Source organism: Triticum aestivum, chromosome 3A (genome assembly GCF_018294505.1).
Source record: "Triticum aestivum cultivar Chinese Spring chromosome 3A, IWGSC CS RefSeq v2.1, whole genome shotgun sequence".
Classification (NCBI taxonomy): domain Eukaryota; kingdom Viridiplantae; phylum Streptophyta; class Magnoliopsida; order Poales; family Poaceae; genus Triticum; species Triticum aestivum.
The window spans coordinates 538,742,223-538,768,763 of record NC_057800.1 but is presented as its reverse complement, the minus strand read 5'-3'; positions in this window follow the sequence as shown (position 1 = coordinate 538,768,763).

Below are 26,541 nucleotides of genomic sequence, written 5' to 3'. Positions count from 1 at the left end.
CTCTGCATCGTCATCCATACCGTCGATGTCCTCAGAGTTGTAATCAAGTGTGTCGGTCAAATCCTCGACCATGTCTATGAAGTGGGTGGCGGGTGGGAAGCAAAATTCTCCACCATCAGCCCCTAGTTCGAACCAGATATAGTTTGTATGTGATTCCTCTGCCAAGGACAGATTTTTTAATGAGTGTAGCACATCGCCCAAAGGTGAGTGCTGGAAGATATCTGCGGTGCTAAATTCGAAGGTCGATAAATGATCAAGTTCGGCGTCCGCGGGCTCACGTGGTTCAGAACTTATGACCGGAGACAAGTCTGGAGTTCCGGTGACAAAGACATCGTGAGAGGTTAAGTCTATGTGTGGCTCCAACGCCGTGGAATCTGTGGCCTCCGTGGTGGGGTTGATCCTCCCGTCCTCGGATGGGGCAGTCTGCTCCGGCTCTAAGGCCAGAGCGATTACACGGGCGATCTACTGGATGCGGTCTGATGACAGATTTAGGTCATGATCATCGGGGTGACCGGGGGTGGCAGTCGCGGTCTCAAATCCGGCGAAGATCAAGTCTCCACGGATGTCCGCAACGTAGTTCAAGCTCCAAAAACTGACCTGATGGCCAGGGGCATAGCTATCAATCCGCTCCAGGTGGCCACATGAGTTGGCCCGCAGTGCGAAGCCGCCGAACACGAAGATCTGTCCGGGGAGGAAAGTTTCTCCTTGGATAGTGTCATTATTGACGATTGAAGGGGCCATCAATCCTTTTGGCGACAGCACAATGGAACTCTCAATGAAAGCACCAATGTCGGTGCAAAACCGGCGGATCTCGGGTAGGGTGTCCCGAACTGTGCATCTAAGGTCGATGGTAATAGGAGACAAGGGACACGATGTTTACCCAGGTTCGGGCCCTGCTTGATTGATATTGATGAGTATGAGTATTACAAGGGTTGATCTACCTCGAGATCGTAATGGCTAAACCCTAAAGGTCTAGCTTGTATGGCTATGATAATGAATTCTCCTCCTCTCCGAACTAAGTCCTCCGGTTTATATAAGCACCGGGAGGATCTAGGGTTACACAAGGTCGGTTACAAAGAAATGAATCTACATATCCGGTCGCCAAGCTTGCCTTCCATGCCAAGGAGAGTCCCATCCAGACACGGGTAAAATCTTCGGTCTTCGTATCTTCATAGCCCATCAGTCCGGCCCATGGCTAACAGTCCGGACGCCCGAGGACCCCTTAGTCCAGGACCCCCTCAATCATCGCGAAGGTTTCATTCCATTTGGTATTCCTTTTCTGCGAAACTCTAAAATAGGCAAAAAAAAACAGAAATTGGCACTGGGCCTCCGGTTAATAGGTTAGTCCCAAAAATAATATAAAAGAGCATATTAAATCCTATTAAACATCCAAAACAGATAATATAATAGCATGGAACAATCAAAAATTATAGATACGTTGGAGACGTATCAAGCATCCCCAAGCTTAATTCCTGCTCATCCTCGAGTAGGTAAATGATAAAACATAATTTTTGATGTGGAATGCTACCTAACATAATTATCTATGTAATTTCTTTATTGTGGCATGAATTTTCAGATCCAAAAGATTCAAAATAGAAGTTTAATATTGACATAAAATAATAATACTTCAAGCGTACTAATAGAGTAATCATGTCTTCTCAAAATAACATGGCCAAAGAAAGCTATCCCTACAAAATCATATAGTCTGGCTATGCTCTATCTTCATCACACTAAATATTTAAATCATGCACAACCCTGATGACAAGCCAAGCAATTGTTTCATACTTTTGATGTTCTCAAACTTTTTCAATCTTTACGCAATACATGAGCGTGAGCCATGGACATAACACTATAGGTGGAATGGAATGGTGGTTGTGGAGAAGACAAAAATGAGAAGATAGTCTCACATCAACTAGGCGTATCAATGGGCTCTGGAGATGCCCATCAATAGTTATCAATGTGAGTGAGTAGGGATTGCCATGCAACGGATGCACTAGAGCTATAAGTGTATGAAAGCTAAAAAACAAACTAAGTGGGTGTTCATCCAACTCGCTTGCTCACGAAGACCTAGGGCATTTGGAGGAAGCCCATCATTGGAATATACAAGCCAAGTTCTACAAAGAAAATTCCCACTAGTATATGAAAGTGACAAAATAGGAGACTCTCTATCATGAAGATCATGGTGCTACTTTGAAACATAAGTGTGGAAAAAGGATAGTAGCATTGCCCCTTCTCTCTTTTTCTCTCATTTTTTTATTTGGGCCTTTTCTCTTTTTTCCTTTTTTTATTTTTTGTCCAGAGTCTCATCCTGACTTGTGGGGGAATCATAGTCTCCATCATCCTTTCCTCTCATGGGACAGTGCTCTAATAATGATAGTCATCGCACTTTTATTTACTTACAACTCAAGAATTACAACTCGATACTTAGAACAAAATATGACTCTATGTGAATGCCTCCGGCGGTGTACCGGGATGTGCAATGAATCAAGAGTGACATGTATGAAAAATTATGGACGGTGGCTTTGCCACAAATACGGTGTCAACTACATGATCATGCAAAGCAATATGACAATGATGAAGCGTGTCATAATAAACGGAACAGTGGAAAGTTGCATGGCAATATATCTCAAAATGGCTATGGAAATGCCATAATAGGTAGGTATGGTGGCTGTTTTAAGGAAGGTAAATGGTGGGTTTATGGTACCGGCGAAAGTTGCGCGGTACTAGAGAGGCTAGCAATGGTGGAAGGGTGAGAGTGCGTATAATCCATGGACTCAACATTAGTCATAAAGAACTCACATACTTATTGCAAAAATCTATTAGTTATCGAAACGAAGAACTACACACAAGCTCCTAGGGGGATAGCTTGGTAGGAAAAGACCATCGCTCGTCCCCGACCGCCACTCATACGGAAGACAAACAAAAAATAAATCATGCTCCGACTTCATCACATAACGGTTCACCATACGTGCAACCTACGGGAACACAAACTTTAACACAAGTATCTCTCAAATTCACAACTACTCAACTAGCATGTCTCTAATATCACCATCTCCATATATCAAAACAATCATAAGGAATCAAACTTCTCATAGTATTCAATGCACTTTATATGAAAGTTTTTATTATACCCATCCTGGATGCCCATCATATTAGGACTAATTTTATAGCCAAAGCAAATTACCATGCTGTTCTAAAAGACTGTCAAAATAATATAAGTAAAGCATGAGAGATCAATAATTTCTATAAAATAAAACCACTAACGTGCTCTAAAAATATATAAGTGAAGCACTAGAGCAAAATTATCTAGCTCAAAAGATATAAGTGAAGCACATAGAGTATTCTAATAAATTCCGTTTCATGCATTTCTCTCCCGAAAGGGTGTACAACAAGGATGATTGTGGTAAACTAAAAAGCAAAGAATCAAATCATACAAGACGCTCCATGCAAAACACATATCATGTGGTGAATAAAAATATAGCCTCAAGTAAAGTTACCGATAGACGAAGACGAAAGAGGGGATGCCTTCCGGGGCATCCCCAAGCTCAGGCTTTTGGTTGTCCTTGAATTTTACCTTGGGGTTACTTGGAAATCCCCAATCTTAGGCTCTTGCCACTCCTTATTCCAAAATCCATCAAATCTTTACCCAAAAACTTGAAAACGTCACAACACAAAACTTCAACAGAAAAATCTCATGAGCTCCGTTAGTATAAGAAAATAAACCACCACTTTAAGGTACTGTAATGAAGTCATTATTTATTTATATTGGTGTTAAACCTACTGTATTCCAACTTTTCTATAATTCATACCCCCCGATACTAGCCATAGATGCATCAAAATAAGCAGACAACACACGAAAAACAGAATTTGTCAAAAACAGAACAGTCTGTAGAAATCTGTAGGTTTCGAATAATTCTGTAACTCCAAAAATTATGAAAAACTAGGACGACCAGGATGATTTGTACGTTGATCTACTTAAGTTGGAATTGGTATTTTATCGCTCTCTGGTAAGAATTGAAAATTATTTTCGTGAGCGCATACTTTCTGTTTTTATCAGCAAGATCAAACAACAATCACCCAAGAGATCCTAAAGGCTTTACTTGGCACAAACACTAATTAGAACATAAAAAACACTATCATAACAGAGGCTAGATGAATTATTTATTACTAAATGGGAACAAAAAGCAAAGAACAAAAATAAAATTGGGTTGCCTCCGAACAAGTGCTATCGTTTAACGCCCCTAGCTAGGCATAAAAACAAGAATAGATCTAGGTATTGTCATCTTTGGTATTCAATCCATAAGTGGCTCTCATAATAGATTCATAAGGAAATTTAATTTTCTTCCTAGGAAAGATTTCCATGCCATTCCTTAACAGAAATTGGAATCTAATATTTCCTTCTTTCATGTCAATAATTGCACCAATCGTTCTAAGAAAAGGTCTACCAAGAATAATAGGACATGTAGGATTGCAATCGATATCAATAACAATGAAATCTACGGGCACATAATTCCTATTTGCAACAATAAGACCATCATTAATCATTCCGATAGGTTTCTTAATGGTGGAATCCGCAAGATGCAAATGTAAGGAACAATCATCAAATTCCCGAAAACCTAGCACATCACACAAAGTTTTTGGAATCGTTGAAACACTAGCAACCAAATCACATAAAGCATATCATTCATAATCTTTAATATTAATTTTAACAGTAGGTTACCACTCATCATAAAGTTTTCTAGGGATAGAAACTTCTAGTTCAAGCTTTTCTTCATAGGATTGCATTAAAGCATCAATGATATGTTTAGTAAAAGTTTTATTTTAATTATAAGCATGAGGAAAATTTAACACGGATTGTAACAAGGAAATACAATCTATTAAAGAGCGTTATGATAATTAAATTCCTTGAAATCCAAAATAGTGAGTTCATTGCTATGTAAAGTTTTGACCTCTTCAATCCCACTTTTATTAATTTTTGCATCAAGATCTAAAAACTCCGAATCATTGGCACGCCTTTTAACTAAAATTGACTCATCTCCAGTCCCATCTTTATCAAGATTCATATTGGAAAACAAATATTTAATAGTAGTCACATCAATCACTTTTAGATCTTCATCATCACTACATGAAAATCTTCTGGTTTAGCGGCCATCTTATTAACTATGGTGGCTTGCTTATCCGGAATTTGGCCCACTAAAATTTCAAGATGAGGAAACTGATATTTCAAACCATAAAATTCTTTAGACATATCATCGACCTCTTTATTCATGTATTCCATAAAATCTTTTGTTCTTTAAACTCGTTTCTGAAGAAATTATTATGCTCAAATTGCAAAGACATGAAGCTTCTAACGTTGTTTTCAATTTCTTCCAACCTTCTAAGGTGAGGATCAAAGCCTTTTGGCAAAGCCACCAAAGCAAACCGGCACAACAGAAGCAAGCGAAAAGAGACGAATAGAAAAGGGGCGAAGAAAAGGCAAATGTTTTCGAAAATCATTTTAGAAGTGGGGGAGAGGAAAACGAGAGGCGAATGGCAAAGAATGTAATGCGAGGGAGAAGAGTTTATGATGGGTACTTGGTATGTCTTGACTTGGCGTAGATCTCCCCGGCAACGGCGCCAGAAATCCTTCTTGCTACCTCTTGAGCATGCGTTGGTTTTCCCTTGAAGAGGAAAGGGTGATGCAGCAAAGTAGCGTAAATATTTCCCTTGGTTTTTGAGAACCAAGGTATCAATCCAGTAGGAGACAATGCACAAGTCACCTAGTACCTGCACAAATAATCAAGAACCTTGCAACCAACGCGATAAAGGGGTTGTCAATCCCTTCACAGTCACTCGCAAAAGTGAGATCTGATAAAGATAGTAAAGTAAATATTTTTTGTATTTTTGTTGTATAGATTGGAAAGTAAAGATTGAAAAATAGTAAATGAGATGCGATGTAAATAAAAGAGATGCAATATAATAAGAATGAGACTCGGGGGCCACAGGTTTCACTAGTGGCTTCTCTGAAGATAGCTTGTATTACGGTGGGTGAACAAATTACTGCCGAGCAATTGATAGAAAAGCACATAGTTATGAGAATATTTAGGCAATGATCATGAATATAGGCATCACGTCCGTGTCAAGTAGATCGAAATGATTCTGCATCTACTACTATTACTCCACACATCGACCGCTATCCAGCATGCATCTAGAGTATTAAGTTCATAAGAACAGAGTAATGCTTTAAGCAAGATGACATGATGTAGAGGGATAAACTCAAGCAATATGATATAAACCCCATATTTTTATCCTCGATGGCAACAATACAATATGTGCCTTGCTGCCCCTACTGTCACTGGGAAAGGACACCGCAAGATTGAACCCAAAGCTAAGCACTTCTCCCATTGCAAGAAAGATCAATCTAGTAGGCCAAACTAAATCGATAATTCACAGAGGCTTGCAAAGATATCAAATCATGCATATAAGAATTCAGAGAAGAACCAAATAATATTCATAGATAATCTTGTTCATAAACCCACAATTCATTGGATCTCGGCAAACACACCGCAAAAGAGTATTACATCGAATAGATCTCCAAGAACATCGATGAGAACTTTGTATTGATAATCAAAGAGAGAGAAGAAGCCATCTAGCTAATAACTATGGACCCGAAGGTCTGTGGTAAACTACTCACACTTCATCGGAGAGGCTATGGTGTGGATGTAGAAGCCCTCCGTGATCAATCCCCCCTCCGGCAGACCGCCGGAAAAGGCCCCAAGATGGGATCTCACGGGTACAGAAGGTTGCGGCGATGGAAAAGTGGTTACGTGGCTCTCTATGATCGATCTAGGGTATAAGAGTATATATACGCGGAAGAAGTATGTCGGTGGAGCTAGGAGGGGCCCACAAGAGTGGGGGCGCGCCTACCCCACTGGGCGCGCCCTCCTGCCTCGTGGCCTCCTCGTGGCGTTCCAGACTTCAACTCCAAGTCTTCTCGTTTGCTTTCGGTCCAACAAAGATCATCGCGAAGGTTTCATTCCGTTTGGATTCTGTTTGGTATTCCTTTTCTGCAAAACTCTAAAAATAGGCAAAAAAACAGAAACTGGCATTGGGCCTCCGGTTAATAGGTTAGTCCCAAAAATAATATAAAAGAGTATATTAAAGCCCATTAAACGTCCAAAATAGATAATATAATAGCATGGAACAATCAAAAATTATAGATACACTGGAAACGTATCAGGCGTCGAGGCGAGCGACCGGCCTGTTGGCGATGAGGCCAGAGACACACCGGCCGGCGTGGATGAGCGTGAGGCCTAACCCGACATGGTCGATGTAGACTGATCCGACGAGGGGACGCGGGAGGCTGAGCACGAGGTAGCCAAGGCCGGGGCCAAGGCGTCCGAGGCTGCCAAGGATGTGCCCAAGGCCTCTGAAGCCATGCCCAAGGCGGCTGAAGTCGAAGTGCTACCATGGTAGAAAACTAGAGATGGCAGAGCAAATCCTACCGTGGCAGCCATAACAACAAGCGAAGTGGCTGTCATGGCAACTGAAGTAGACGCTTAATCGACTGCCATGGTAGCCGTTTTCAAAGTCAGCGCCAGAGAGCCGCAAGCAGTCATGGGCGCCCCTACGAGATTGCTGCAGCATCGGTGAAGACCTGCCAAGGAGAGGCAGTGATGACGATGTTGGTGCATCAGTTGGTGGTACCTGCTGAAATGATAACACTTTCTCGTCAAAGTAGATGTGTCTCAAGGTGATCACATGATGAGAGATAGGATCGTAGCACCGGTAGCCCTTGGTGTTGGAGGGGTAACCAAGAAAGATGCACGCGAGGGAACCCAAGCGAGCTTATGTGGGAAGTGGATGCGATGCTAGGATAACAGAGACATCCAAAAACTCGAAGTCCATCATCAGATGGAGGAATGCCCTAAAGCAAGTGGTGTGGTGCATAATTCTAGTGAGCGCGACAGGGCTGGATGTTGATCAAAAGAGACATCATGGCAAGGACATCTGGCCAAAAACAGGGAGGTACATTGGCATGAAACAACATCGTACAAATGCAATTGTTTAGAGTGCGAAGTAGACGATCAACACGCCTGTTTTGCTACAAAGTGTAGGGACATATTAGACCGAATATAGTAGCACGTGTGTAAAATAAGATTATTGAACTCTTTCCCATTGTCAGTTTGAAACTCAAGAATGAGGTGGGCAAAGTGCGTAGTGACATATGAGTAAAAACCTGTAAGTGTAAAGAGAACATCAGATTTTTTTTCCATAGAGGAGAAGTCCACATATAGCGAGAGAAGCCATCTAAAATGACAAGATAATAAAGATAGCCTGAGTTACTTGCAATAAGAGAGGTCCAAACATCGCTATGAATTAACTGAAATGGATATGAAGCGATGGTGGAGGATTCGCTAAAAGGGAAGACAAACGTGTTTGCCGACACAACAAGCATGACAAGTGTGGTCGTGGACTTTATTACAAGTGAAAGGAAACTCCTAAGAATATGATGAAGTATAGCAGGATTGGGGTGACGCAAACGAGTGTGCAGTGTGCCAAAGGTCCACACCGGCAGTGAGAGCGAGTAGTGCGGTGGCAGTGTTGGTAGAGGATGCCGGGTGAACCGGATAGATCTCGTCGGGGTTGTCACATTGGTGAAGAACCATTCGGGTACGGGCGTCCTCCACAGAAAAACCACACTCGTCAAATTCAATGGTAACGGGATTTTCACAAGTAAGATAGCGAACGGGAACAAGGTTCTTGATGAGTTCAGGGGATACAAGTATGTTGGACATAGTGAGTGGAGTAGAATAAGATGGAAAAGATGCATGTCCAATATGTGTAATCGCAAGAGATAAACCATCACCAACAGTGATGCGGGTAGAGATGTTAGTGGGAAAAGAAGTGACGAGGTTACCAAGATGGGTAGACATATATACGGGCTCTCACTCCGGTGTCCATGTACTAGTCACCTCTGCTGGTGTAGTTGTTCGGTGTAGGGGTGGTGTGAAGTGCAGCTAGGAGAGCTGGGTCCTAGGGCTCAGGGGCACGACAACGGTGCTGAGTTAAAGGAGTACGCCTCGGCCTGCTGTTAGGGAGGATGCAGGAGCACTGGGTACGCCCCGTACGGCTACGGGGCAGCATGGTAGACGTGATGAGCGGCTGGACATGGACCGAGGATGTCGGCAACCGGTGCGCGGGGCACCTGCATGGAGTATGCATGGACGACACCCATCCATGGGTTCTCCCGAACGTCCACGGTTACGTGGGTAGGGCCTAGGTGGCCCGGGCGCCCCCCCGGCGTTGGTGGCCTACTGCTGCCCCTTGCAGCCTCCTTTCCCATAGCGGTCGTTGTTGGTTCTATATCTGGCATATCTCGTAGTAGGGGTCCTAAGCTAGGCGTCTTGAAGCGATGATAACATGGACATGGGATTTTACCCAGGTTCGGGCCCTCTTAATGGAGGTAAAAAAACCACGTCATGCTTTTGATTGTATTCATATGGGAGATAGTACAGAGTACATGTGTCTACCATGAGATTGTTCTAATGAATATTAGATGTCCTATTGACTAGCCTGGCCTTGGTTTATATAACACACCAGAGGCCTAGGATTTTAGGAGAGTCCTCGGCTTGTGCACCAAGTCTTGTGGAAACCTCCTTGTATGCGGCATGGACTGCCCGAAGTGGCCCATGAGTGAACCGCCATGGGGGTCCTCGGCCCGATCCACATGATCGAGAGATGACGTGGTGAGTACCCCCTAGTCCAGGACACTGTCAGTAGCCCCCTGAACCAGTCTTCAAGTTGGGGACGCTTCTCGATTCTTCCAAACTGTTATTCATCTTCGGGCGTCGGTCTTGAAAACTGGTTCAACAAATCTTCTCATCTTCGATCTTGAGGATCGCCGAAGTGAATCCGAAGAGTTTACACGTCGGGTATCCGAGGAGCCCCTTTAAGTTTTTAGCCTTTAGCAATGCCTTGTTATTTTTTACGCCACACCTCGGGTTTGAAGTTGTTCCCGTGCGGCGGTGTCCTCTTGCGTCCGAGCTCCAAGGACGGACTGCATCCAAGGTATCCTTTGCAGTCGAACACCAACGTTGGACCGCTTCCGAGCTCCAATGTCGGGATGTATCCGAGCTCCAACACCGGACTATATCCGAAGTGTCATAGATTACCTCGTGTTTAAAAAGGTTTGAAGGAGGTTACCCGAGCTTAACGCTGAAAAAGTTCTCTATGGAGCAAGCCGCTCGCAACTGAGTTTTATGCCGGACTGCTTCCAAGGTGATGTACCACATCGGGCTTGGGCTGATTGTTTGTGGATTTATTTCCGATTGATGCAATTTATTTATTGATGAGATATATGGCTAGTAGCCCTCAAGGTGTGTCTCGGCCTAAAATTTGAGATGCACATTAGAGGAGATAGTGATCGGCAGACGGGCCCTTGAGAGAGGGTTTTGAGAAGTCGCCGTAATATATTAGCTTGATGCCGGATAAGTCCCAGGTGGTACCTATTGTTGTCCGAAGACGCATTTACCCATAGTTCGGTCAAGCCGAACACTGTGCACTTTGAATTTTCTGTGTTGAATAGGCAATGCAGTAGCCCCTGAGACATTGGTCTGGTGGCAACACTAGATCAGGGGATCAATGTGCCCCTTTAATATTAGTAAATGATAAGCCCGAAGTCCAGTAGCCCCCGAGCCTTAATGTGGGCACGGGTGGCCGAATTAAGGATCAATATCTGGAGTAAAGTCACAAATTATGTGTAATGATTCTACGTATCCAAGTACTGTACATCATTAATGCTCGGATCCGCACTATACAAAACCTTGTTAACCGACCGTCGGCTTCAACCTCCTCGGCTAGTAGCCAGGGAGTGTTTGTCCCACTTTATAAAGCCTTTATGAGGGCAAAGATTTACGACAAACAAGGAAATCCGGCCATACGGGTTTATAAACAAAGGTATGCGGATATATATTACTATTTAATGTAAGAAACATCTTCCAAAGAAAATAGTTCCGCTATCGGTTCCTTTCTTTGGGTTGTCATGCCGACCATGATCATGAAACCTCACCTCCGATCAATGCGGGAGAAAAATATTGAGGATTTAGTTTGGGGAAAGTTCCCGAACTATGTGGTCTTTAGCAAACCTAAATTTTCACTTCCGTCATTACTGACCAATTATATCCTTTAAGATCGCTAGCTTTCGGCTTCACCCAGTGTGAGGTACTAACTTGGATGACCCGATATTAACAATCACAAAGGTGCTCCCTTTACCGCCTAGCCGAACAATCGGGAACGTAGGGGTAAGGACAGGAGCCAGGCAACTGCTACCTCTTGAGCACTGCGTTGGTTTTCCCTTAAAGAGGAAAGGGTGATGCAGCAAAGTAGCATAAGTATTTCCCTTCGTTTTTGAGAACCAAGGTATCAATGCAGTAGGAGACTACACGTAAGTCGCCTCGCACCTACACAAACAAATAAGAACCTTGCAACCAACGCGATAAAGGGGTTGTCAATCCCTTCATGGCCACTTGGTATTTTTATGATATAGATTGAAAGTAAAGATTGCAAAGTAAAATAGACTGGAAATTTATATGATGGAAAATAGACTCGGGGGCCATAGGTTTCACTAGTGGCTTCTCACAAAATAGCATAAGTATTACGGTGGGTGAACAAATTACTGTCGAGCAATTGATAGAAAAGTGCATAATTATGAGAATATCTAGGCACGACCATGTATATAGGCATCACTTTCGCGACAAGTAGAACGAAACGATTCTGCATCTACTACTATTACTCCACACATTGACCACTATCCAACATGCATCTAGAGTATTAAGTTCATAAGAACAGAGTACCGCATTAGGCAAGATGACATGATGTAGAGGGATAAATTCAAGCAATATGATATAAACCCCATCTTTTTATCCTCGATGGCAACAATACAATACGTGCCTTGTTGCCCCTGCTGTCACTGGGAAAGGACACCGCAAGATTGAACCCAAAGCTAAGCACTTCTCCCATTGCAAGAAAGATCAATCTAGTAGGCCAAACCAAACTGATAATTCAAAGGGACTTGCAAAGATAACAAATCATGCATAAAAGAATTAAGAGAAGAACCAAATATTGTTCATAGATAATCTTGATCATAAACCCAAAATTCATCAGATCCCGACAAACACACCGCAAAAAGAATTACATCGAATAGATCTCCAAGAAGATCAAGGAGAACTTTGTATTGAGATCCAAAGAGAGAGAAGAAGCCATCTAGCTAATAACTATATATGGACCCGAAGGTCTATGGTAAACTACTCACACATCATCGGAGAGGCTATGGTGTTGATGTAGAAGCCCTCTGTGATCGATTCCCCCTTCGACGGAGCTCCGGAAAAGGCCCCAAGATGGGATCTCTTGGGTACAGAAGGTTGCGGCGGTGGAAATAGGGTTTCGTGGTGCTCTTGGATGTTTTCAGGGTATATGAGTATATATAGGCGAAAGAAGTCGTTCAGGGAAGCCACGAGGGGGCCACGAGGGTGGCGGCGCGCCTGCCCCCTGGGCGCGCCTCCCTGCCTCGTGGCCTCCTCGATGCTTCCTTGACGTCCACTCCAAGTCTCCTGGATTGCGTTTGTTCCAAAATCACTCTCCCAAAGGTTTCATTCCGGTTGGATTCCGTTTGATATTTCTTTTCTACGAAACACTGAAATAGGCAAAAAAAATAGCAATTTGCACAAGGCCTTTGGTTAGTAGGTTAGTCCCAAAAATAATATAAAAGTGTATAATAAATCCCATTAAACATCCAAAACAGATAATATAATAGCATGGAACAATAAAAAATAATAGATACGTTGCAGACGTATCAGCAACCCAGCTTGGCCAAAATCTTAAGTCAAATTGATGCATATTTATGGCTTTATAACGATGATTATAGAAGGCAGCCCTCGTATATTAAATACAAACACCGATGATATGTTTATTTTGACTCCATTGCGACTTTTTATCAGTTGAAAGTGGCCCATCGTCGGCTTCCACCTGAAGGAAGTATGCCCTAGAGGCAATAATAAAGTTGTTATTTATATTTCCTTGTATCATGATAAATGTTTATTATTCATGCTAGAATTGTATTAACCGGAAACTTAGTACACGTGTGAATACATAGACAAACAGAGTGTCCCTAGTATGCCTCTACTAGACTAGCTCGTTAATCAAAGATGGTTAAGTTTCCTAGCCATAGACATGTGTTGTCATTTGATGAACGGGACCACATCATTAGAGAATGATGTGATGGACTAGACCCATCTGTTATCTTAGCACAATGATCGTTTAGTTTAATGCTATTGCTTTCTCCATACACTACTAGGGAAAACCTTATACACAAAAATTTAGCAGTAGCGCGTGTCAAAAATGGGCGCTAGTGCTAAATAGCAGTAGCGTTTGTGCGGAAACCGCGCTACAGATACAACAGTAGCAGTAGCGCGTGCACATGAAAAAATGCTACCACTAATATTCCCATTGCTAAAAAGATAGGCTACGCATAGCAGTAGCGGTCTTGGGAGAAGCGCGCTACCGCTAGGACATAAGTAGCAACGCGTTTTGCGCGGAGAGCGCTACTGCTAATGGAAATAAAATAAAATAAAAAACAAATGGAAAATTAAATGAAAAAGAAAGAAATAGAAAAGGAGAAAGGAAAAATAAAATGTAGAGGAAAATAAATGAAAAAGCGAAAAAAGGAGAAAGGCATAGCAGTAGCGTCTGTTCGTAGGAGGCGCTATAGCTAACGTAGTTGCAGCGCGTGTCCTAGACCCCCGCTGTAGAAACAGAAAAGGAAATAAGAAATATGAAGGAAATTACATAGCTATAGCAGTAGCGCGTTTCGTGAAAATCGCTATAGCTAACTTAGCTATAGCGCGTTTCGCGAAAAGCGCTACCGCTAAGTTTGACTTAACCAAAAAACCGCCCACCGGACACCACTTATCCCCCAAATCCCGCGCCCACCCCGCTGCCGTCTGCCCGATTCACCGTTTCCCCACTTCACCGCCGTCTCCTGCCAACGTCGACGCCCCCGGAGCCACCAGAACCGCGCACCATCGACGCCACTGGAGTCGCCCCCAACGCCATCGGAGCCGCGCGACCTCATCAACGCCACCGGAGCCGCAGTCGACGCCACCGGATCCTCCCTCGCCACAACTGCCTCCCTCGTCGTCACCAGAGATGCCTCTGCCTCCCTCGCCACCACTGCCTCCCGCGCCACCATAGGAGCCATCCTCTGTAAGCCCCCACCCCTCCTCTCTCTCTCTCTCTAAATTAGTTAGGTTAATTTAGTTAGGAAAAGAATTTAGTTAGGTTAATTTAGTTAGGAAAATAATTTAGATAGGGCTTTGACAGAGATGCCCCTGCCTCCCTCGCCGTAGGAAAAAATTGTATATGCTTAACTAGGGCTTTGACAGAGACGCCCTGCCTTCCTCGCCACATCTACCTCCATCTATATTTTTCGTTTTTGAATTGAGTTTCAGAGAGCATGAGATTTGTAGATTTTCTTGAAGTGTCAAACACTAGGAGATACAATTTGAAGTGGTCATGATATATGAAAAATCCTCAATTGTGTTTGCTCATTGATCATAATCGACATTGAAGTGGTTCGATTCTGCCCAAGTGGCCTTTTGTTGTTTCCATGGAATGAAGCCGAGTGGCCTATGTTTTGCCGGAATGTTGATTCATTTCCGTTCCGGCAAAATTCAGGTTCTCGATTTGTCCACTTTTTAGCAAAGGTCATGCCGAAATTTTCCGTGAATTTCGGCACGACTTGTGCTACAAACTAGGACATATCAAGTGCCCGGGATTTGCCGCACCGGGAAGGAGTCAACGTTCCTGCAAAACAATAGGCCTTTTTATGTCATTATTCATTTTATTAGGTCTAGAATTAATTGACTAGATTTAATCGTAGGAAACATGGCTAGCAACGATGAAGGTCAGAGTTCTGGTGATTGCGACGACGTTTACCGGGTGGCAGACGAATTTTTGAGCCTTGCCGATGAGACTGAGACCGGCGCTGAGACTGAGACCAGTGCTGAGATTGGGACTGGCGTTGAGACTCAGACCGGCATCGAGACCGGCGCTGAGACTAAGACCGGCGCTGCCTCGGGGAGCGGAGCCGGTGTAGAACCAAAAGCAAAGAGGCAACAGCCTCCTAACAAACTCAGGAGTACTAGACTGGTGGTCACGGAGGTGGACGACGACAATTTTGAGCCAAAGGCGCCCGAGGAAGCGCGTCGATGCTACAGTAATCAAATAGGCTGCATCGTACGGACAACCGCCACCATCAACGATGAGAAACTACAGAAGATAGAAAATATGAGGAGCTCCCTCCTAAAGAAGTTTCACCAGATATTCTTGTTCCCGGGCCGGAATGAGAAGGATTATGAAGATCCAGATGAGGACTCGGCAATGAAGAAGATAAACACACGTCATGACCAAGTTTAGCGACGCGTTGGCCGCCTGGAAAAATCAAGTGAAAGCAAAGATCATCGACAAGAAGGAACCCTACTCCGAGATTGTAAAGGATAATCCAACAATCACGAAAGAACAATTTCAAATATTCAAGGAGGCTTGCGAGGCCGAAGATGCCAAAAAAGTCTAAGTACATGAAGGGGCTTCAAGAGAGGAACATTGGGAGCCACCACCTCGGAAGCCGTGGTTACGGCGGAAAGAGGTCCAAATGGGCCAAGGAGGACGCGGAAGCCGCGAGTCTGGGCATCCCAGACCCCTTGGCGGATTTCACCGTCCCGCAGGAGCGTGACGTCCTCAGGGCCCGACACCGTTGGGACCCAGTGAAGAAGGTTTACGAGACAAAACCGGTCATTACGAAGTTCATGAGACTGCTGGTAATTTTAGTTTCTGATCAATTCGACTGCACACGTTAGTCATATTTGTAAACGATCCTTGTGCCTTTTGCAGAGAGAGCAACACCGGATTGCGGCCGAAAGCGACTCGCCGTCTGAGGCATTGGCGAGGCCCAAGTGGGACACTCCATTCAACCGGGCGTTGAACATATTGAAACGACAACCGGTGGATACTCGACCGTCGTATGGACGCGTGCACGGTGTCGGAGACGGCGCCATGTGGAAGAAGTACTACCATGAGACCACGGAGGAGAGAAAGGAAAGACGGAGGTTAACTGAAGAAAACATCGACAAGAAGGTTGAGATTGCGGTTGAGAAGAAATCATCTCAGATGGTCGCAACAGCGGTAACTGCCGCAAAACATGTGGTTGCAGATTTTCCTACTTCCTTGGTGATGGGCGTTTTCACTTGGACAAGGCAAAATCCAGAAAAAAATGCAGAGGACTTTCCCCTTGTTGACTTCTTGGGGAGCAGCTCGACTAGCGTTGCACCAGCACCTGCTCCCGCACCAGCTCCTGCACCTGCTCCCGCACCAGCTCCTGCACCTGCTCCCGCACCGGACGTGCTCGGTGGTGCTTCGTCTTTGGCTGAGCTCGACGCCCTCACGGTATCTGTCACACCGGCCCCCTTCAATATAAATGTACAATCTCCTGTTTTCGTTGCCTTTCGGATGTCTCACATCGCAGACTTTTCTTTGCAGGCCGACGAAACCCCGTGCACCATATTGTACACCATCGGCGACCAGAAGGTGGGCGTGGGGAAGGCAATGATAATGGAGCCGAAGGAACCATTGTTCCACAGCCGGCCGATCCCATCGATCGTCTTCAAGGTTTCCGTGGCCAGTGTCAAACCGGGCCACGAGAATTTGCCTCCTCCAATACTAGTGGGGGATGACGACGAGACACCACGGCCGCTTGGTGATTGTTGCAATGGGTGGGTCCTGTTGTGGCCAAAGAGTCTGCTTCATTTGGAGGCGGCCGGGAGCACACCCACGAGCACGCAGCCTCAGCAAGGTATGAACATCAACACCCCACCTACCCAATTAGCGTCAGGTGTTGGGTTGGGTGATAGCGGACGGGGTAAGGAGGAGGCTCCATTAGTCGCTGATGACGTCGCCATGGATGAGGATGAGGACGACGATGGCGCTGAACAATATGTCTATACTGGCGCCTCCTCAGGGTTTGAGCGTCATGAGTCAGTGCCTGAATTGTTGTCTCAACGTATTATGGATGACCTTCCGGTAGTAAAGAAGTCTAGGAAGAGAGCGAGGAAAGGCAAAAAAGCTGATTCTATGATCCAGCCGCCTCAGCAGCCTCGGCTTCAGGACCGTATAGATATCCCCGATGCGGATAAATGGCATATCCCCGGACAACTAATCCTACCTGCAACAGCGCTACGGGTCAGATTCGGCGTTCTAAGGAGAATTCATGACGATGTGCTGTGGGTAGAGAAAGGCCTCATTGCCTCGAAAGATCCAGGATACCCACTCTACGTGGTTAACGTTCCGCGGCAAATGTCGTACGTCGACAGCTTCCCCGTGGATAAGTTCTTCCTCCGATTCGATTACATATTCGACATGTTTCACGTGAAGAAGCTGGATTTTACATTTGTCCGCCTTTATGCCTTGCACATGAACTACATCATCGGGGTTGAGCAGATATCTCATATCTGTGTCGCTGACCCGTACTACATGCACGAGGGCTTCTTGGGAGTCTGCGCAAAGCACCGTGAATACGCGAGGGATTACATCGTCAAGTTTCATGCTCGCCAATAAGGACAAGGAGGCGATTCTCATGCCTTATCATCCCGTGTAAGTCATCCGCGCTGCTATCCTTCCTTCGATTTCAATCATTCATTTGCACGGTGGAGGCTAATTAATTTGAGGTGTACTTATTTTGCGCAGCGGCGGGCGCGCCGTCCTCATCATCCTCTACCCCCGATTCTCCCACGCTCTTTACTTGGACTCGTCGAAGAACATTCACAAAAAGGATTACACCCACATCAAGGATGTTCTCGACAGTGCTATGTTTTACTACCAAGCAAGGGGTGGAGAGGTCAGGGACAAGAAGAGAAGGGGCGGCAGGGTCGCCTTCGGCCATAAGACCGACTTCTGCTGCATCCAGCAACCGAACGATTCTCTTAATGATGGATTCTATGTCCTACACCACATGCTGGAGTACAGACGGGATCACCAGAACCTTCGCATGTCACCTAGATCCGGCGATGCCCATATTCTGCAATGGGCAAAGGACATAGGAGATATCGAGGATCATCGACTTCGAGCTGAGTTCTATAACATCCAGCGCGAACTTGCCCAAATCATCATGAAGGAGGTCGTCGGAAAAACAGGGATGTTCTACGGAGAAGGACAAATGTCGCGGGAAGACGTCCGAACATGGATAGCCTCTCAGCGTCTCGACATGAAGCCTTTCACTAAGCTCGAGGACTATCTCCCTGACTTGGATGGATGGAACGACATGTTGGAGTGATTGTCGATATATGACAATGTGTCCGTTTAGTCCATACTTTCTGTATGACAAAACTTTGAGTTATGCACGGTGAAACTTTATTTGTGATGTAATTAAACCGTCCTCCTCCTCGACTAGCGAAAATCACTCTAGTTAGGGCATTTTGGGGTACGATGAACTTTGTTATTTATGCTTATGATATGTTGTTTCTATTTTTGCCAAGTCTGTCTCTTTCTGTTGCTCAACTATATATGTTGCATATCATCGACTCATGTGACGATGCAGGTGCATAGATCATAGATGGCGAAGAAGTGCTACACAGGAGTATATATATGACAAGTGGCCGGAGTGTCAGGCCCAGGTGTACCGGTTTCCGGTTTCCGAGCGACAGGCAGTAGTTAGTTTAGGTTCACGCTAATGCGAGAGAGGGATACGAACTCATGTACTCAAAGTGATAGCTCTTCTCGCGTATATCATTGTTTAGATGGATGACGATGTATTTGCAAGTAATCGAGACTTGTATCGCTCTTTTCGAGATGATGACGAGAGACCACTTTGTGTTGGATGATGATTATGATGATGACATGATTTGATGAGACTAATTGTATGTATATGCTATGATTACATTTGTATGTGTATGATATGCTAAAGATTATTGTATAAAGCCTATTCAAATACAAAACAAATATGCAGGGAAAAAACTAATAAAACTAGTAGTAGCGAGGGGGGGGGGGAATTTAGCAGTAGCGTCGCCTTACCAGTAGTGCTTCCATGTAAACAGCGTTGCAGATAATATCAGCAGCACCCTTTTCTAAAGAGCACTACAACTATTCATGTATAGCAGTAGCGTGGGACAACAAGCGCTACTGCTATACGTTAGCCGTAGCGCCTTATTAGTAGCACCGGTCCCCGCGCTACTGAGAGGCCCAAAACCCGCACTGCTGCTAGGCTTTTCCCTAGTAGTGATAACTTATACGTGTTCCTATGACTATGAGATTATGCAACTCCCGAATACCGGAGGAACACTTAGTGTGCTATCAAACATCACAACGTAACTAGGTGATTATAAAGATGCTCTACATGTGTCTCTGATGGTGTTTGTTGAGTTGGCATTGATCGAGATTAGGATTTGTCACTCCGATTGTTGGAGAGGTATCTTTGGGCCCTCTCGGTAATGCACATCACTATGATCCTTGCAAGCAATGTGACTAATGAGTTAGTTATGGGATGATGCATTACGAAATGAGTAAAGAGACTTGCCGGTGACAAGATTGAACTAGGTATGATTATACCGACGATCGAATCTCGTGCAAGTAACATACCGATGACAAAGGGAACAACGTATGTTGTTATGCGGTTTGACCAATAAAGATCTTCGTAGAATATGTAGGAACTAATATGAGCATCCAGGTTCCGATATTGGTAATTGACCGGAGATGAGTTCTCGGTCATGTCTACATAGTTCTCGAACCCGTAGGGTCCGCAAACTTAACGTTCGATGATGATATGTATTGTGAGTTATGTGATTTGATGTACCGAAGGTTGTTCGGAGTCCCGTATGTGATCACGGACATGACGAGGAGTCTCAAAATGGTCGAGACATAAAGATTGATATATTGGAAGGTTACATTTGGACACCGGAAAGGTTTCAGATAGGTTTGTGCATTTTCTGGAGTACCAGGGGGTTACCGGAACTCCCCAGGGGGTTAATGGGCCTTCATGTGCTTTAGTGGAAGAGAGGAGGAGGCGGCCAAGTGGAGGGGCGTGCCCCCAAGCCCAATCCGAATTGGTAAGGGGCCGGCCCCCCTTTCCTTCTCTCCCTCTTCCCTTTCCTTTCCCTCCTAGTTGGACTAGGAAAGGGGGGAACCTACTCCTAGTAGGAGTAGGATTCCCCCCCCTTGGGGCGCACCGCATGAGGCCGGTCGGCTCCCTCCTCCACTCCTTTATATACGGGGGAGGGGGGCACCCCATAGACACACAAGTTGATTTCTTAGCCGTGTGCGGTGCCCCCTCCATAGATTTCCACCTTGGTCATATTGTCGTAGTGCTTAGGTGAAGCCCTGCGTTGGTAACTTCATCATCACCGTCAACACGTCGTCGTGCTGACGAAACTCGCCCTCAGCCTCAGCTGGATCTAGAGTTCAAGGGATGTCACCGAGCTGAACGTTTGCAGATCGCAGAGGTGCCATGTGTTTGGTACTTGATCGGTTGGATTGCGAAGACGTTCGACTACATCAACCACGTTACTCAACGCTTCCGCTTTCGGTCTACGAGGGTACGTAGACACACTCTCCCCTCTCATTGCTATGCATCTCCTAGATAGATCTTGCGTGATCATAGGAAATTTTTTGAAATACTGCGTTCCCCAACAGTGGCATCAGAGCCTGGTTTATGCGTAGACGTTATATGCACGAGTAGAACATAAAAGGAGTTGTGGGCGTGGGTATATACATATTGCTTGCCGTCACTAGTTGTTTCTTGATTCGGAGGTATTGTTGGATGAAGCGGCCCGGACCGACATTACATGACCGCGTTCATGAGACTGGTTCTACCGACGTGCTTTGCACACAGGTGGCTGGCGGGTGTTTGTTTATCCAACTTAAGTTGAATTGGATTCAATGAACGGGGTTCTTTCTGAAGATCAAAAATCAATCACTATACCACATTATGGTTTTGATGCGTATGTAAGAACGGTTCTTGCTAAAGCCCGTAGCAGCCACGTAAAACTTGCAACAACAAAGTAGAGGACGTCTAACTTGTTTGTGCAGGGCATATTGTGATGTGATATGGTCAAGACGTGATTATATAAATTGTTGTATTAGATGATCATGTTTTGTAACACAGTTATCAACAACTGGCAGGAGCCATATTGTTGTCGCTTTATTGTATGAATTGCAATCACAATGTAATTGCTTTACTTTATCACTAAGCGGCAGCAATGGTCGTGGAAGCAATAGTTGGCAAGATGCAACGATGCTACGATGGAGATCAAGGTGTCAAGCCGGTGACAATGGTGATCATGACAGTGCTTTGGAGATGGAGATCAAAGGCACAAGATGATGATGGCCATATCATATCACTTATATTGATTGCATGTGATGTTTATCCTTTATGCATCTTATTTTGCTTAGTACGGCAGTAGCATTATAAGACGATCTCTCACTAAATTTCAAGGTATAAGTGTTCTCAACGAGTATGCACCGTTGCCACAGTTCGTCGTGCCAAGACACCACATGATGATCGGGTGTGATAAGCTCTACGTTCACATACAATAGGTGCAAGCCAGTTTTGCACAAGCAGAATACTCGGGTTAAACTTGACGAGTCTAGCATATGCAGATATGGCCTCGGAACACTGAGACCGAAAGGTCGAGCGTGAATCATATAGTAGATATGATCAACATAGTGATGTTCACCATTGAAAACTACTCCATCTCATGTGATGATCGGATATGGTTTAGTTGATATGGATCACGTGATCATTTAGATGACTATAGGGATGTCAATCTAAGTGGGAGTTCTTAAGTAATATGATTAATTGAACTTTAATTTATCATGAACTTAGTACCTGATAGTATTTTGCATGTCTATGTTGTTGTAGATAAATGGCCCGTGCTGTTGTTATGTTGAATTTTAATGCGTTCCTAGAGAAAGCTAAGTTGAAAGACGATGGTAGCAACTACACGGACTTGGTCCATAACTTGCAGATTATCCTTATTGCTGCACAGAAGAATTACGTCCTGGAAGCACCGCTAGGTGCAAAGCCTACTGCAGGAGCAACACCAGATGTTATGAACGTCTGGCAAAGCAAAGCTAATGACTACTCGATAGTTTAGAGTGCCATGCTTTACGGCTTAGAATCTGGACTTCAACGACGTTTTGAACGTCATGGAGCATATGAGATGTTCCAAGAGTTGAAGTTAATATTTCAAGCAAATGCCCGGATGGAGAGATATGAAGTCTCCAATAAGTTCTAGAGCTGCAAGATGGAGGAGAATAGTTCTGTCAGTGAACATATACTCAGAATGTCTGGGTACCACAACCACTTGACTCAACTAGGAGTTAATCTTCCTGATGATAGTGTCATTGACAGAGTTCTTCAATCACTACCACCAAGCTACAAAAGCTTCATGATGAACTATAATATGCAAGGGATGGATAAGACAATTCCCGAGCTCTTCACGATGCTAAAAGCTGCGGAGGTAGATATCAAGAAGGAGCATCAAGTGTTGATGGTCAACAGGACCACTAGTTTCAAGAAGAAGGGCAAAGGGAAGAAGGGGAACTTCAAAAAGAATGGCAAGCAAGTTACTGCTCAAGTAAAGAAGCCCAAGTCTGGACCTAAGCCTGAGACTGAGTGCTTCTACTACAAAGGGACTGGTCACTGGAAGTGGAATTGCCCCAAGTATTTGGCGGATAAGAAGGATGGCAAAGTGAAAGGTATATTTGATATACATGTTATTGATTTGTAATCACTAATGCTCGCAGTAGCACCTGAGTATTCGATACTGGTTCTGTTGCTAATATTTGCAACTCGAAACAGCGGCTACGGATTAAGCAAAGATTGGCTAAGGACGAGGTGACGATGCGCGTGGGAAATGGTTCCAAAGTCGACGTGATCGCCGTTGGTGCGCTACCTCTACATCTACCTTCGGGATTAGTTTTAGACCTGAATAATTGTTATTTGGAGCCAGCATTAAGCATGAACATTATATCTGGATCTTTTTTGATGAGAGACAGTTATTCATTTAAATCAGAGAATAATGGTTGTTCTATTTATATGAGTAATATCTTTTATGGTCATGCACCCTAGGTGAATGGTTTATTGAATCTCGATCGTAGTGATACACATATTCACAATATTGAAGCCAAAAGATGCAAAGTTAATAATGATAGTGCAACTTATTTGTGGCACTGTCGTTTAGGTCATATTGGTGTAAAGCGCATGAAGAATCTCCATACTAATGGACTTTTGGAATCACTTGATGCTTGCCTCATGGAATAATGGAGCGAGCAACTGACTTATTGGAAATAATATATACTGATGTATGCGATTCAATAAGTGTTGAGGCTCACGGCGGGTATCGTTATTTTCTGACCTTCACAGATGATTTGAGTAGATATGGGTATATCTACTTAATGAAACATAAGTCTGAAACATTTGAAAAGTTCAAAGAATTTCAAAGTGAAGTGGAAAATCATCGTAACAAGAAAATAAAGTTTCTACGATCTGATCACGGAGGCGAATATTTGAGTTACGAGTTTGTTCTTCATTTGAAACAATGTGGAACAGTTTTGCAACTCACGTCACCTGGAACACCACAACATAATGGTGTGTCCGAACATTGTAATCGTACTTTATTGGATATGGTGCGATCTATGATGTCTCTTACCGATTTACCACTATTGTTTTGGGGTTATGCACTAGACACAGTTGCATTCACGATAAATAGGGCACCATCTAAATCTGTTGAGATGACACCGTATGAACTATGGTTTGGCAAGAAACCAAAGCTATCGTTTCTTAAAGTTTGGGGTTGCAATGCGTATGTGAAAAAGTTTCAAACTGATAAGCTCGAACCCAAATCGTAGTAGCGCGTCTTCATAGGATACCCAAAAGAAACTATTGGGTACACCTTTTATCACAGATCTGAAGGCAAGATATTTTGTTGCTAAGAATGGATCCTTTCTAGAGAAGGGGTTTCTCTCGAAAGAAGTGAGTGGGAGGAAAGTAGAACTTGATGAGGTAATTGTACCTTCTCCCGAATAAGAAAGTAGTTCATCACAGAAATCAGTTCTAGTGATTCCTACACCTATTAGTGAGGAAGCTAATGATGATGATCATGAAACTTCAGATCAAGTTAGTACCGAACCTCATATGTCAACCATTGTACGGTCCGCACCAGAGTGGTATGGTAATCCAGTTCTGGAAGTCATGTTATTAGACCATGACGAATCTACGAACTATGAGGAAGCGATGATGAGCCCAGATTCCACAAAAAGGTTTGAGGCCATGAAATCTGAGATGGGATCCATGTATGAGAACAAAGTATGGAATTTGATTGAGTTGCCTGATGATCGGTGACTCATTGAGAATATATGGATCTTCAAGAGGAAGATGGACGCTGATGGTAGTGTTACTATCTACAAAGCTCGAATTGTCGCAAAATGTTTTCGAACAAGTTCAAGGTGTTGACTACGATGAGATTTTCTCACTCGTAGCAATGCTTAAAAGTTGTCCAAATCATGTTAGCAGTTGCCGCATTTTATGAAATTTGGCAAATGGATGTCAAAACTACATTCCTTAAGGGATATCTTAAAGAAGAGTTGTATATGATGCAACCAGAAGGTTTTGTCGATCCAAAAGGTGCTAACAAAGTGTGTAAGCTCCGGTGATCCATTTATGGACTGGTGCAAGCATCTCGGAGTTGGAATATATGCTTTGATAGTGTGATCAAAGCATATGGTTTTATACAAACTTTTGGAGAAGCATGTATTTACAAGAAAGTGAGTGGGAGCTCTGTAGCATTTATAATATTATATGTGGATGACATATTGTTTATTGGAAATGATACTAAATTTCTGAATGGCATAAAAGGATACTTGAATAATAATTTTTCAATGAAAGACCTCGGTGAAGCTGCTTATATATTGGGCATAAAGATCTATAGAGATAGATCAAGATGCTTAATTGGACTTTCACAAAGCACATACCTTGATAAAGTTTTGAAGAAGTTCAAAATGGATCAAGCAAAGAAAGGTTTCTTGCCTGTATTACAAGGTGTGAAGTTGAGTCGGACTCAATGCCCGAACACCATAGAAGATAAAGAGAAAATGGAAGTCATTCCCTATGCTTCAGCCATAGGTTTTATCATGTATGCAATGCTGTGTACCAGACCTAATGTGTGCCTTGCTATTAGTTTAGCAGGGAGGTACCAAAGTAATCCAGGAGTGGATCACTGGACAACAGTCAAGAACATCCTGAAATACCTGAAAAGGACTAAGGATATGTTTCTCGTTTATGGAGGTGACAAAGAGCTTGTCGTAAACGGTTACGTTGATCTAGGCTTTGACACTGATCCAGATGACTCTAAGTCACAAACCAGATACATATTTTTATTGAATGGTGGAGCTGTCAGTTGGTGCAGTTCTAAACAGAGCGTCGTGGCGGGATCTACGTGTGAAGCAGAATACATAGCTGCTTTGGAAGCAGCAAATGAAGGAGTCTGGATGAAGGTGTTCATATCCAATCTAGGTGTAATACCTAGTGCATCGGGTCCAATAAAAATCTTTTGTGACAATATTGGTGCAATTGCCTTGGCAAAGGAATCCAGATTTTACAAGAGAACCAAGCACATCAAGAGACGCATCAATTCCATCCGCGATCAAGTCAAGGAAGGAGAGATAGAGGTTTGCAAGATACATACGGATCTGAATGTTGCAGACCCGTTGACTAAGCCTCTCTCACGAGCAAAACATGATCAACACCAAGACTCCACAGGTGTTAGAATCGTTTAGTTTATTGCTATTGCTTTCCCCATCACTTATCATGTTCCTATGACTATGAGATTATGCAACTCCCGAATACCGGAGGAACACTTAGTGTGCTATCAAACATCACAACGTAACTGGGTGATTATAAAGATGCTCTACAGGTGTCTCCGATGGTGTTTGTTGAGTTGGCATAGATCAAGATTAGGATTTGTCACTCCGATTATCGGAGAGGTATCTCTGGGCCCTCTCGGTAATGCACATCACTATGAGCCTTGCAAGCAATGTGACTAATGTCGGCGTTCTGGGAACGGGGGTCCCCAAACTTGCCTGCCTGTGACCCACAGTGTGGCTCTGTGAGCGGGCCGTACGACCCATCTTCACCAGCAAGGACTCAAGACCTCGCGAGGCGGACGACACAAGACCTCCTCGGGAGCGGCCTCACCGGGCTGGCTCGCGAGGGGCGGAGTGATCGAGGCCAGCCAAACCTCGTGAGGTTCCAATGACGTGAGCCATGACGATCGAGACCAGGCGAGCGCCAGGCGGGCGCCAACGTGCACAGTGTCCTTGTTTCCTCTTTGGTGCTAAGGAGGCAAGCGCAGACACAGAGTACCAAGGCCTCAAGCAAAGGTTTCCATATCGGTGCAACGAGACCAAGACCAGCAGGACGGCAAGATGGAGGTCACCATGGAGCCCAAGACGGCGTCTGAT